General features: G+C 41.6%; 1 long non-coding RNA gene across 2 annotated transcripts in view; it reads right to left on the bottom strand.

Moving 5' to 3' along the window:
• LOC108445366 overlaps window positions 1-12,462 on the bottom strand; it is a 51,165-nt gene that overhangs the window by 33,510 nt on the left and 5,193 nt on the right. For both annotated transcript variants that reach the window (XR_001860188.1, XR_001860187.1), the window contains exons 3-4: window positions 7,057-7,393; window positions 4,243-4,511 (exon numbers count right to left, since the gene is read on the bottom strand). This is a non-coding gene — a long non-coding RNA (uncharacterized LOC108445366). The remainder of the gene's footprint in view (window positions 1-4,242; window positions 4,512-7,056; window positions 7,394-12,462) is intronic.

The following is a 12,462-nucleotide window of genomic DNA, read 5'->3' as shown; positions in this document are numbered from 1 at the left end:
GAGACCATTTTACATCTGTTAAAAAAACTTTTTACAAGTACTTATGCATTGATACACTGCCCATTCTGAGGAACAGTTATGGGAAAGCACTCAGACGTCATTTATAAGGCCTGTGGTACCCTAAGGTGCCTCAGTTATCTCTGCGTAATGCTAAACCGCGCTGTGTAGGAACATCTTTGTGTTGCTCTTCAGGAGAAAATTTACTCCATAATGATGAGGAAAAGGTGAACAAAATTTGATTTATCCAGAAATAATGTCCTTTTTTGTCCTCTTGAAGTCACAGGGTTTTATGTGGTAGCAAGAGACCTCTTTTGTAAGGTTTAGCCAGAAAGAAAAAAAGTTGGCTCTAAGAAACACAGTCACTTGAAATAAACTAGAATTCACCACATAATTTTCCAGGTCAGTGTGGTGTACAAATGCCCTGGAGAAACCCCCATGTTTATTAAGGATGGAGCAGTTGCTTGATGTGTCACCTTCAAAGCTCGGACTTGGCTTCAGCAAGTCATTTTTTGAGTCCCAGCCTTGTTTAGTTCATGTGAACACTGTACAGGTTATGCAGACATCCCTGGAGCTCACATTCCATGCAGATGAAATGTAAATCCACTGAGTTTTTGCCACTGACGATTGAAAAATGTGTTTAGTACATTATTATTAAGTGAGAAAAAGCAATGCATGATGGAAATCCATGTCTTTGACACCATTAAAGTTCTTTCTGTTAATATTGGTGAGCAGTGATTGTAAGTCTGTGTGCACTGTGTGAACAGGGTGAAAAATAATCAAAAGATGACTGGAATCACAAAAGTGTAGGGGTACTAATACAGCCACCACTCTTGTACAGGGATTGGTTGCTGTGCCCCTGGCATGTGTTTTTTGCCAAAATACCACTGAGCAGTGCATGTTTGCTGGGTGGGTATTGTAGCACGTCCTAACAGAAAACAGGGAGGGGGCATTCAGTGACACATTCTGATTAATTGGTTAACAGGAGCCTCCTCATATTCATTACAGCTATTCAGCCATATCACTTTTGAAATCTGAAGGCACAATTTTATCTGAGAGTCCATATGGCTTATCAGAAAACTGTGCATATAGAAAACTACCACAATCCTGAACCAAGATAATATTTATCTAATAGACCATAACAACTCAGAGCGAGTCAATATGGTCTCTCATTTGAGCATGCATTTTGATATGCATTCTACCTATCCAAACACAAGTCATTTACATTGCAAGCTATCTGTCTGGTAAATCCATGTTTAGGTAATTCTTATTACGGTGAGGCTTTTTTACAAGACAGATTATGAAGATGACTTGAATGTATTGTAGTCCATGGACTAATTTGGAAATTACTGAGTATTTTCCTGATAGATTGTAATGGACTCTGATGGAGCTATTGGCTTTTATCAGCTAAACCCATATTTTGGTGTGTAAGCAAATTTGAAAAAGCAAAATATTTGCAGAATAATCAACCAGGCTGCTCTGTTTGACTGGCAGCATCCTGCCTGTTTTGAGCCACCAGGTTGATGGAAGGAGGGACTATCTGCTACCAGGGCACAGGCCTGGCAGAAATGAGCCATTACTGTAGATTCTCTCATGTCACTTCAACTCTGAGTAGCCTGAGTGTGGAGAGCAGATTGCTGCGGGCTAATGGCTGAAGAGAAAGTGAAGAGGTAACCCTGCTCACTTAATCCCATACAGCTCTGCAGAGAATATCCTGTGGTGAAGCCATACTTACCCTGAGAGTCCTGAGCATATCCCTGGCTGTATGTTTAGAAAACCTTTAACAGGGTAGTTAAATAGGCTTAATCATCCTCACACTCTCTGTATTTTCTGTTCTGTTTTCCCTCCATTGGAAAAGCAAAGGAAAATAAAAATGGAGAGAAGGCAGAGAGTATTGGAATATGGAAAAAGAAAACTAGCAACTAGATATTGTTTAGGTTTTATTTCAGTTTGGATACTGTTCAAAGTGAAGGATCAGAAAATTTTCAAAGAACACAGGATTTTGTGAAAAATACACTCAAAGAGGTTTTTCTTTCAAGGCAGCATTTTTGGCAAACCCCAGCCAAGAAAATCAGGTCTTCCAGAGGAAGGATTGCCCAAAATCACAGTGGCCCTCAGCATAAGCTCTGAGAGGCCACAATAAGAGGGATGAAGGTGTCTCTCTTCTTCACTGAATGTAGAGGGACCCCACGTGGCTGGTGTAGACTATGTGCCTGCTTCCTGAATGACTCCAGTTAGGGGAGTTGAAATTGCTCAAATTCTGCTTTTTCACCAGATCGTCTCATTGAAGAAAAAAGGAAAAGCACTCAGGCAGTACCAGCCTTTCCCCAACAATTTTCCATAAGTTACCACAGTGGATCTCCCCACATATCAATGTTCACAATCCTTTTAAGTAAATTGATTTCAGTCATGTTTATACCATCTCCAACTCATTTGGTGGCATTTCCAGAAGAGGCAGGAGGTGCTGACACAGGGTGGAATAGAGAGGGAGTTATTCTATGTTGAAACCACACAGAGAATAAGTGATGCTGTGTGCTACAATTTTGGTAGGTCTTAATGCAACTGTGCAGAGAGTTGCAGTTATTATCATTATGAGACATTTATGAAGTCTAAATTAAAGTTCTGATAAATAATGTAAACTGAAATGCAAATTTTTATCTGATCTCGTTTTTCTGGAGGAGTATCAGTAAAATAGCAGTTGACATAGTGCCAATAAGATAGTATAATGAAAGGTAGTATTTAATTTCCTAGAAAACACATTTAGATTTGATTATTGAGGGTCTGTCATCAGCTGTTAAGCTGCTAGAACAGGCTTCAAGACCTACTGGCTTGACTACATAACCCAAACCCTTCCTGTTAGCTAAATAAATAAATATAATCAATTTTCCTCCATAGCTGGCTTGACTACATAACCCAAACCCTTCCTGTTAGTTAAATAAATAAATATAATCCATTTTCCTCCATAGCCATTAAAGAAACAAGTTGCTGTGTGGCAGAAATGAAGGCGTCATGAAGAAATGAAGATTCGAAGCATGGAGCTTGCACGAATCACTGCACAGATTTGCCTTAGTTTTTAAAAAGAGGATTAAAAGGGAATATACTGAAAAGAAATGTGCTGATTTCTGCCCTGCCATGTCTTGCTCATCTTACCAAGTGAATGAGGGGACAGGAGCCTTTCCACAGTACCCCTCACTTCTGCTGATGCAATATAAGGCTATCTAGGAAGCTCCAAGCTGGTTCCTGTGTACTCTGCATGGTCAGTAAGCATGCTACATTTAATTTCCATTGAAAGAGCAATGCAGATTCAATAGTGCATCTTCATGAGGCTTCCTACATTTTTTTTTTATTTTGTTTGTCACCTCCAGTCTCAATTCTTGCTCTTCTTCACTTCCTTCTGCCATCACACCAGTGATAGTTGTGCCTGATGTTCTTAACAATACTTCTGTCTCAAGCCCATCTTTGACCCTGTCCTGCTCTGGCCTTCAGCCATATGTGTAACTTTTTTCTTACCGAACTAAACAGATGCATACTTCTAACCACAGAATAATTCTGTGCACAGCCATCACATCATCCCTCTTTTAGGGAGAAGGATTTGAGACAAACAGTTACAAAGTTCAGGAAAACAGCATTTGCCATGAGTGAGGATGGCCCATGTTTGAAACACATACTGGAGTGCTTTGCAGAATCAGAGTTCCAGTGAGTACCCTACATGCCTCAGTTTCCCCTTAGTTGCCCTAGGGGAGTTACCATTTACTCACATTACTGATGTGTGGTGAGCTCCCGCTGACTGTGCGCTCATGATGTGCTTGGGAAAATGCCATTAGCTTTTCCAAAGGTCTGAATTGCCTCTCTTTAATTTTAACTGGTTTCGTTCATAACCTCCAGTGTTCTTTCCCTGTAGATTGCGTCCATGTGTGATTTCTTTATGGGTAAAATTAAAATGCATCAGGAAAGTTCCTGAATTACAAAATGCAGCACTCCAGCCACCTGGAGTTTTACTCTATTTGTATCCCCACTCCTGCTTCTGTGATTCTTTCAGAGGTCCCCACTCACAGCTGCAGCTAAGTGGGCACATCTAAAGGTGACAGATTGAGAATATATGTTCAAGTACACATATAAGTGTACCTACAGATTTCCATTCCTCCTTTGTTTCTTCCTCCTATTCACTGATGTTAAAATCACACACTTGCAATTTAAACCCCACCATACATTGTTACGTAGTAAAATAATGAAAATATTGCTCACCTTCATCCCTTCTCTTTCAAAGAATTTCACGAACATCATTTCCCTCATTCCTGGTTGACAAGGGACTCTCATAAAGCTAGTGTTCATCTTCTTTGGCCATATCCTTGTCATCCCAGCAGAAGTATTTCCTGCACCACGGCGTTCCCATGTAGGTCTAAGCTGACAGTTGACTAGGAAAGCTTCAGATCCAAATCAAACTTCCTGACACAACCGATATGTTCCTCACAAGACTCTGTGAAGTGTCACAGCTTGTACTGCATTATATTTACCTGAAAAATTCAGAATCTGGTTAATACTGTAAAGCTCTCAAAGTTGAAGGCACTCACACTGACGAGGGGGGGGAAGCCATGATTCTGGGCTTACATTTTTACATCTGTTTGCTTCAACCACCCTTGTGCTGCTTTTGTGTTCACTTTCTTTGAATATTCATGTGATTGAATTCTGTGTCCATTAACATTCACAGAAAGTGAACCTCAGAGCTGCACATATATTTGCAGAAGCAGCGGTTTACATTTGCACACTTAGGTATTCATAGCTAAAAGCACTCACTCGAGGAACAAAATCACTACCATTTAGCCAGCCAGTCCCATGCAGAACTGTTTATTACCCACAAAGAACTGATTTTTGATCCTGCTATAGAAAATTTTTTGCTTGCTTTTAGAAAAAATTGTGTATGTAAATCACTAGTTTCCATACATTTGTGCAAGTAGAAGAAAAGCTTTGACAGATTATGTATTAGGAAGTATTTGTTTAGAATTTGGATACTTCTGCCACAAAAGCATGACCTCTAGTAGATCCTAGTGGTATAGAAACTATGACACACAGCTGAGCAGATACAGGCTTTTCAGCAGAGATGTTACACATCCACCTGACACAGTTAATTAAAATGTCACTTCTATAGGAGTAAAGGGAGATGAATGTGAGCCAAACAGCTGAGCAGAGAATTTTGTTTTGCCTTTGAGCAATTCACTATAATTTTGTTTAAACACAGGGTGGGGGCTTTTTTCCATTGTATTGATCAATAAAAAGCTAGAAAATTTACCTTAAAAAAACACTGGAAGATTCAAACCATTTTCTTCACAACTTAGACTTAGGTCCTAAACTTTCCAGCCTGTTCTGCACAGTGGCCTGACACAGTCTCATGCCTGCCAAGACCCCTTGTGATTTCAGTGGGAGTTATAACAATCTTGCCAGGAGGTTTTTTAACATCAAACTCTGAACTAAGTGACAATGTGGGGCTAAGCCATGCTCCATCAGGGTACGTGAAATAGCTTGTGGTTTGTTGAAAATGTAGCCTAAATTGGCACAAATGTCAGGAGCATGTGATGGTGTGTGTTGATGGCACAAAGCTGGGAGATGTTCCCAGCAGAGAAGAATTGGTATGTGGTACAGGAGGGATTGCATGGTGCTTTGGACTGGAATAATGGAAACAGGGTAAAATTCATTCAAGGTGCAAAATATTAACTGATGCATTTGGAAATAACACCCAAAAAATACCTCCCATAAAATGCGAGCTCATTGTTGGAAATGACTGAAAGGTCATGAGCTGATTGTATGGCAGCTGTGAGCCACCAGTCCCGGGGCACTTGTGAGAAGTCTGCCTTCAGTTGTACCAGGAGTGATATTCCTAGGAGAGCTAAGGATGCATCAAGGTAAGTGTCATGATCTACTGGGCTGGTCTAATGGCTCACTCCTGCCCTAAAAACAGACATGAGTCTTCTGCCCTTTTCCTACACTCAGACATGGCTCCCACTATCTCCTGTGCACCATCTCTATTTTCCTCATCCCTTCTCATGGTCTTCTGCTGCCTCTCAGTCCAGTCTCCTGCAATTTTTGGTAACCAAGGAACAAAAAATAGGAGTTTTCTGAGTGAATGGGCTGCATCCATTTGCAGGGGGATTCAGACACATACCTACCACGTGGTTAATGACAAGAGTATGTAGCAGAGAGCAGAGATGGAGAAAAGGGAAAGGAGTAGGCACTGCTTCTACTGGGAAGTGGCTGTTAGGTCAGTTTATCCCATTTTGGGAAAACTACTGCTGTAGTGGCTTTGTGTAAGGCTTTGTCTGAGAGGAGCTCATCCAAAGCATTGCATACATGTGATGGTCACACCAGGATGGGTCTTTTGGTGGTGTCTTTGTAGAGCAGCCAGAAAAAGGAGGTTCAGACTGCCTCACTGCCCTCCAGAGATGCTCCTGGGACAGTCAGGGGTTGGGACTTGCTTGCCAGTTGGAAAATGTATTGTGCCAGTTGGCAGCCTCTGTGAGAGACTTGATCTCAGATCTCCAGTCTGTGATAGCAACTGGTCAATGAGAAGCAGACTCCATAGAGTCTGCCATGCCATCACACAAGTGCTGCAAACACCATTATATGGTCTTTTTTGTATGCCTATTAGAGGTTTTTTGCACTCAGCTGAAAACCTTGTCCAGAACCTGCCTTCTCTACTCAGTAGAAATCTAGTGATTTTCAGCTAAGTGTATTTAAGACCAGGGTACGCAGGGGATCAAGTAAACTCAATGGCAAAACAAGAGAAGGCAATTAGCAGGATATATGGCCAGGCTCTTAATTACCACATTGAAAGCAAATGGTAACAAGGATACAAATACAAAAGACAAATCTGCTCAGGGATAGCAACTATCCTCCAGCTCCTAAACACCCCAAGAGCCTTTTCAGCTACCAGATCTGGAAATCACGAGCTCCTGGAGACACCCTACCTTCCAAATTTCTCCCCCATTTCCATGTATCCTTGTATTCCTGGTGTTGTACCAGCTTCAGGACCAGGTGACCTGCTATTTTTACCATGCAGCAGCTTACCCGTCTTTGTCCCAGAGGCTTTGACACGTGTTGCACAAATTATGTCTGTCTCAGGATCCAAGTCTGGAGTAGTGAGAGGGATCCTTTCATCCTTTCCCGTGCCATCACTTTGCAGTAGCTGTGCCATGCAGTGCTCTCTCCCTCTGCAGATACTGCTTCACTGTTGTACCCAAGATTGCAGGTCCCAGTATCCTGTAAGTGGTGTCTGAAAGGATCCAGCATAGTGATGAGGAGTGCCAGGGAATGCATCCAACCAGTTCAGGAGCATGTGGAGGCTGGGAAAAACGTGAAGCATGAGGTGTTTTCTGCCTTTCAGAAAGAGAACTGGGAAATAGGTCTAGAAAACAGAGAAGGAGGTGTGAGAACGGGATGATTTATGCATATGTACACATGAGAAAACGAGAAGCAAAGTTTCAAACTGGCAATTCATTTGGGTTTTTATTGATTTTAAATTGAATCTCCAAGCTATAATTAATAACCCAAGCCTGGACCATACCTGTTATACAGAGTTGCTAACACATCTCTATAAAATGTCTAGCAAGGCAGTAGCTAAACATAAATTCTGTGAAGCTTATGATTCCCAGCATGTTACCAACTTCCTATAAAGGCAGTCTGTTGTTATAAAACATGGCAGCAGGCATGGCCCTGAAATGTTGCTCGAAAACATCTCTTCTAGCAACTGTTTTCAGTGTTACTATACTTTTTGTGTAACCTTTGTAAGGTTTCTGAGGCTTGTTTTCACCTCTTTCCTCTTTGTTCTTGAATAAAATAAATGCAGTAGTCATATGTGAAAGTATGTTCAAAGACCATTAATGTTATTTTAATGTCTGTGTTTATGTCATAATTTACACTTCTTCCTTTGAACACAGTTATTTATACCCACAGCTGAAAATCCAGCTTTGGGCTTGGGGCTGTGTCATTTGGGCTGAGGTGGCATTGCAAATTTTGATTTTGTGGATGGGTTTTTTTGTGTATACATATATATACAAATTCTTTTGCCTTGACAGGCCTAAAAAGGGGGCAAAAGCACCCAAATGCTTTTATCTCTTCTCCTACGCTACTCCAACAATAATATAATAATTTTCATTTTAAAGAGCACTAATGCCATTTTAATCATTTTTTGAGCAACTAATGTAATACAAAGGAAAGGATGAAATGGAATATTTGTGGCTGCAGAGACAGATATCATTATTCAAGGGTAGAAGCATGTGAAAGGGTAAAGGGGGTTTAAAGAGATACTCTTTTGTTGTACTTAACACTGATAAATGACATACAAGTCAGGATAACAGGGCAGAGCTCCTGTCAGGGAGACAGTGATAAATGTGGAGGCTGGGACAGAAAGGTCCACTAAACAGAAATCTGTATATGACACGTTGTACCTTTGATAGACTTGTCTGCATGGTCTAAGCCACAAAGTGTTCCTCTTGGCTCAAATTATGGCCCTCGAGCACATCTTATACAACCACTGAGCTCATGTTTGTTTTCCTATTTCTGTGTGGCAGCAAAGATCAACTCCCCTTAATCAGTGCAACACACAGGGCTAAAACCAGTGAGGAGAAATGTTCTTATACAAATATAATTGATACTTCTTTAAGGCAAATACTTGTATAATATGAAACAAAAAGCAAACAGACCTTTTTATTATTATTGCTGTCTCCTTTTAAAAAAATGCCCAGCATCAGCCTGTTAATCAAAAGATTCATTTAAGAGAAAACAAAATCTCCTGTTACTTCTTTATGAATGAAGCAGAAGGTTTGTGATTTGTGCATTAAGCTTCCTACATCCCATGCAACATGACCGGTACTTCCTGAATGCCCTCAGCATCAAAAATGAAGACAAAGGAGTGGAGACAGTGAGAAAAGGCATTTATGTCCTCCAGAAGCAACTTCAACAGTTCACAAAGAAAAAGAAACAACAATTCACTCGTGACATTCACTGTGCCCTCCTAACAGATGACCAAGGCCTGGGCTTTCAATAGGAGGAGCAAACATGAAGGAGTCCATGTGATACCAGGTAAGAGCACAAAGAAGATTGAATGATAGCAATTCTGCAGGACTGGTACAGGATTAGAAACTGATGGTCAGTCACTTTTGGGTTCCTTTAAGGACACCAGCATTTTGGCTGCCGTATTCTGTCCATCTCACTGAGCACTGTGAGTCTGGTGGTGCAGTGGAGAATTGCCAAGTTCTAGGTGGGAACACTTTCTCTGTTACAGAAGGTTGTCAACATATCACACCTTAGGTGAAAGTGCCATACATGTCTGTGGGTACCAATATCATAGGAGCATAGAATGGTTTGAGTTGGAGGGGACCATAAACACTACCTAGTTCTGAAGCCCGTGCCATGGGCAGGGACATCTTCCACTCAGACCAGGTTGCTCAGAGCCCTATACAACCCAGCCTCGAGTACTTCCAGAGATGGGTAATCCACAGCTTTCCTGGGCAACCTGTGCCAGTGCCTCACCACCATCACAGCAAAGAATTTCTTCCTAATAGCTAATTTAAACCTACTCTCTTGGTTTGAACCTGTTCCTCCTTGTCCTATCATTTCATGTCCTTGTCAGAAGTCCCTCTCCAGCTCTCTTGTAGCCTCTTAAGGTACTGGAAGGTGCTCTAAGGACTCTCTGGAGCCTTCTTTTCCCCAGACTGAACAACCCCAGCTCTCTCAGCCTGCATCCATGGCAAAAGTGCTCTAGCCCTCTGATCACGTTCGTCACCCTCTTCTGGACTTGCTCCAGCAGGTCCATGTGCTGACACAGCTTAACAAAGTCACAAGGTCAGTGTTGAAACCTGAATTTCAAAGTTACCCAGCTTCATATCTGCAAGTGTCACCACTGTCTGCTTTTGTCCCTTCCCATCTCCAGCACAGTCCCAGGGAGTGATGTGGAGAGGCACATCTGTGCTCCAAGCCACGATCACCTCTCTCTTACTGAATTTAGGGCTGGAAAAACAGATGGGACAGAGCTCCCCTCTCCAGCACTGTGCAGAGGAGACTGGGACAGCAACACAGGTATCTATGTTCACTTTTCTGCTGAGAACTCCCTTCTCCCAAAGTCTTCTGGAACTGTAGGAGGGATCAGCAACATTGCTGTCAAAAATGTTTTATAGGGAAAGAATATTGGACACCTTCCACTTAAGTGGCTTCACTTTCCCAGCACTCACTAAGTTCAGGAACAGGTTGTCCAAACAGTTCTGCAGAGGAGAGGGGGTAGAGACCATCTCTGCAACCATACAACTGAGTTGAAATTCCAGTGAAGGGTTCCTGTGATGGTGGCCAATCTCAAGACCCTCTTATAAGTGTGGGAGGTGTAAGAGCCACAGATTTTAACACCATGAGGCCAGGCAGATGGGTGCCCACACAGAAGCTGGGGATGTGGGGGTAATCTTAAGAAGAAACAAGACCCTTTAATAAATCCTTCCATATTTCAGACCCCTGGTTTACAGTAGCTGTGTTTAGTATAGTACAATCTCAGCTCAGTGCTGACAAACCAACTGCTGCTATCCACTCATGTTCTTTGCCCCTGGAGCTGATACATCCTCAGAATGCTTGAACCAGTGGGAAGAAAGCATGTACTTATTTCCAATGCAATTTTCCCCCTCACTACAGCTCTGTGAGGCAGGTCTTGCAGGAGAAGGGCTTGCTCACCTGCCTGTGTTTGCACGTGGACCCTGCCATGTTCTGCATCATGTCAGCCCTGCAAAGTGAGTAAGGAACAGGGTCTGTATGCGCCCCAAATGGCCTACAAAATACTCTGGCAAATGGATGGAAACCACTTCAAAGCATGCCTTTCTATAACACGCTGCTCTGACACCCCAGCTGACACAGTCCAAACAGATTGACTCAGGGAGAGAAGAGGAAGAACGGAGGAAAATAATGTGTTGTCCCCCCATGCTGTTTTCTGTCGTAATTTGCTACCTCTTGCAATGTGAGTGAGAATTGGCATTCTGGTACAGAAATCTCCTGTTAGTCCCTGGAATCAAAGAGTGCATTAAATAACAGACCTCACATCCATGATTTTAAAACTATATTACAAGAGTTTTTCCGTTTAAAATGTATTTCTACTACAAAGTCTAAATATTGATTTCAGGCTAGAAAATTTTGCATGTTAGGATGAAAAGAGAGAAATATGCTGCATTTTCCCATTTTTGACTATTATAGTACCTTTTTTGTTATTCAAATAGTAAAAAGGGAAGAATTTATCTACTGTTAGCTGTTGTATATCTTGGGTTTTATTCCATTTTAATCCTGTAAATTTTTGACAGGAACTGAAATAAGCTCTACAGGGATTTTTTGAAGACGAAAAGTCTATTCAATAGTAATGTAAAATGCAAATTAAATATTTGTTCTGTGTTTAGTCATTCCTCAGAGACTAAAAGAAATTCTTCATCACGACCTCTATACTGACCTTCACATCAAATTAGAAAGTTATAGTGTTTATGTGGAACCATATACACTGTCCCTATTGTAAAGAAGAAATGAATATTTTACAGCAATTGCAATTTGTTTCAAGGATCATTTTCTGAGATCTCTGCTTGCTGAAGACTACAATTTACCTTTTTACAATTTCATTTAATGATCTGACATTTGAGACACTTCCTAATTAATTCTGTCGCTGCCTAAGCCAGCTGTGATAAATATAACCTGTGCATACAGGATTACATTGTCGCTTTTAGAAAATACATCCAGTGAGAAAAGGTGAAGCTTTTATGACAGGACATTTGCGTCATCCATACTGGAAATGATGGAACTCTGGAGTAGCCACTGCACTGAAGAGGTGGTGTGAAAGGCTGGACAAAGTAAGGATGGGAGAAGAGACTGCTTTGTACTTAATATTTTTCATGGTTTAAGTTGGTTTTTAGCACACAGAACTAGCTGTTCCAGAGTTTGGCATTTGCAGTATGCTTCTTTATCAATAGTTCCGGAGTGGAGCACATTGGCTTAGCTGTGGTCAGCATGAGGCAATCCAGCAGGAACATGGGGTGTGTAATCCCCTTGGGAAACCAGAGGGAACGTCCCAGGCATGGCCAGAGCGTGGGCTGCAGCTCACAGCTGGGTCAGCTGGGGGATGCTGTGGTTAAAGAAGTCAAGCTACAAAAATGGTCTTTGCAAGCCAGCAATGGGGTCATCTTTAAAATGGCTTTGCAAGCAGCAGCTGTGACAACTGAGGACACAATTTAGAGTGACCACTGGGCCACCAGGCTGAGCAGATCCTTTGTTAACTTTGTACAGTCAGTCATGGACCTTGTTTATCAATCAGCAAATAAAACAGCATTTTTAAATCTGACAAACACTCCTGGATACTGCCCAAAAATTGTGCACCGCACATGCAAACTTCTTCCTTATATCTTTATTTCCAAGTAAATAGTTCAAGGGCTTTTTCTCTTTTTGATCAGTGAATTAAATCAG

This window comes from Corvus brachyrhynchos, unplaced genomic scaffold, assembly GCF_000691975.1.
Source record: "Corvus brachyrhynchos isolate BGI_N302 unplaced genomic scaffold, ASM69197v1 scaffold52, whole genome shotgun sequence".
Taxonomy (NCBI): domain Eukaryota; kingdom Metazoa; phylum Chordata; class Aves; order Passeriformes; family Corvidae; genus Corvus; species Corvus brachyrhynchos.
Note: the sequence above shows the minus strand (reverse complement) of the source record. Positions and strands in the feature narration are given on the sequence as shown.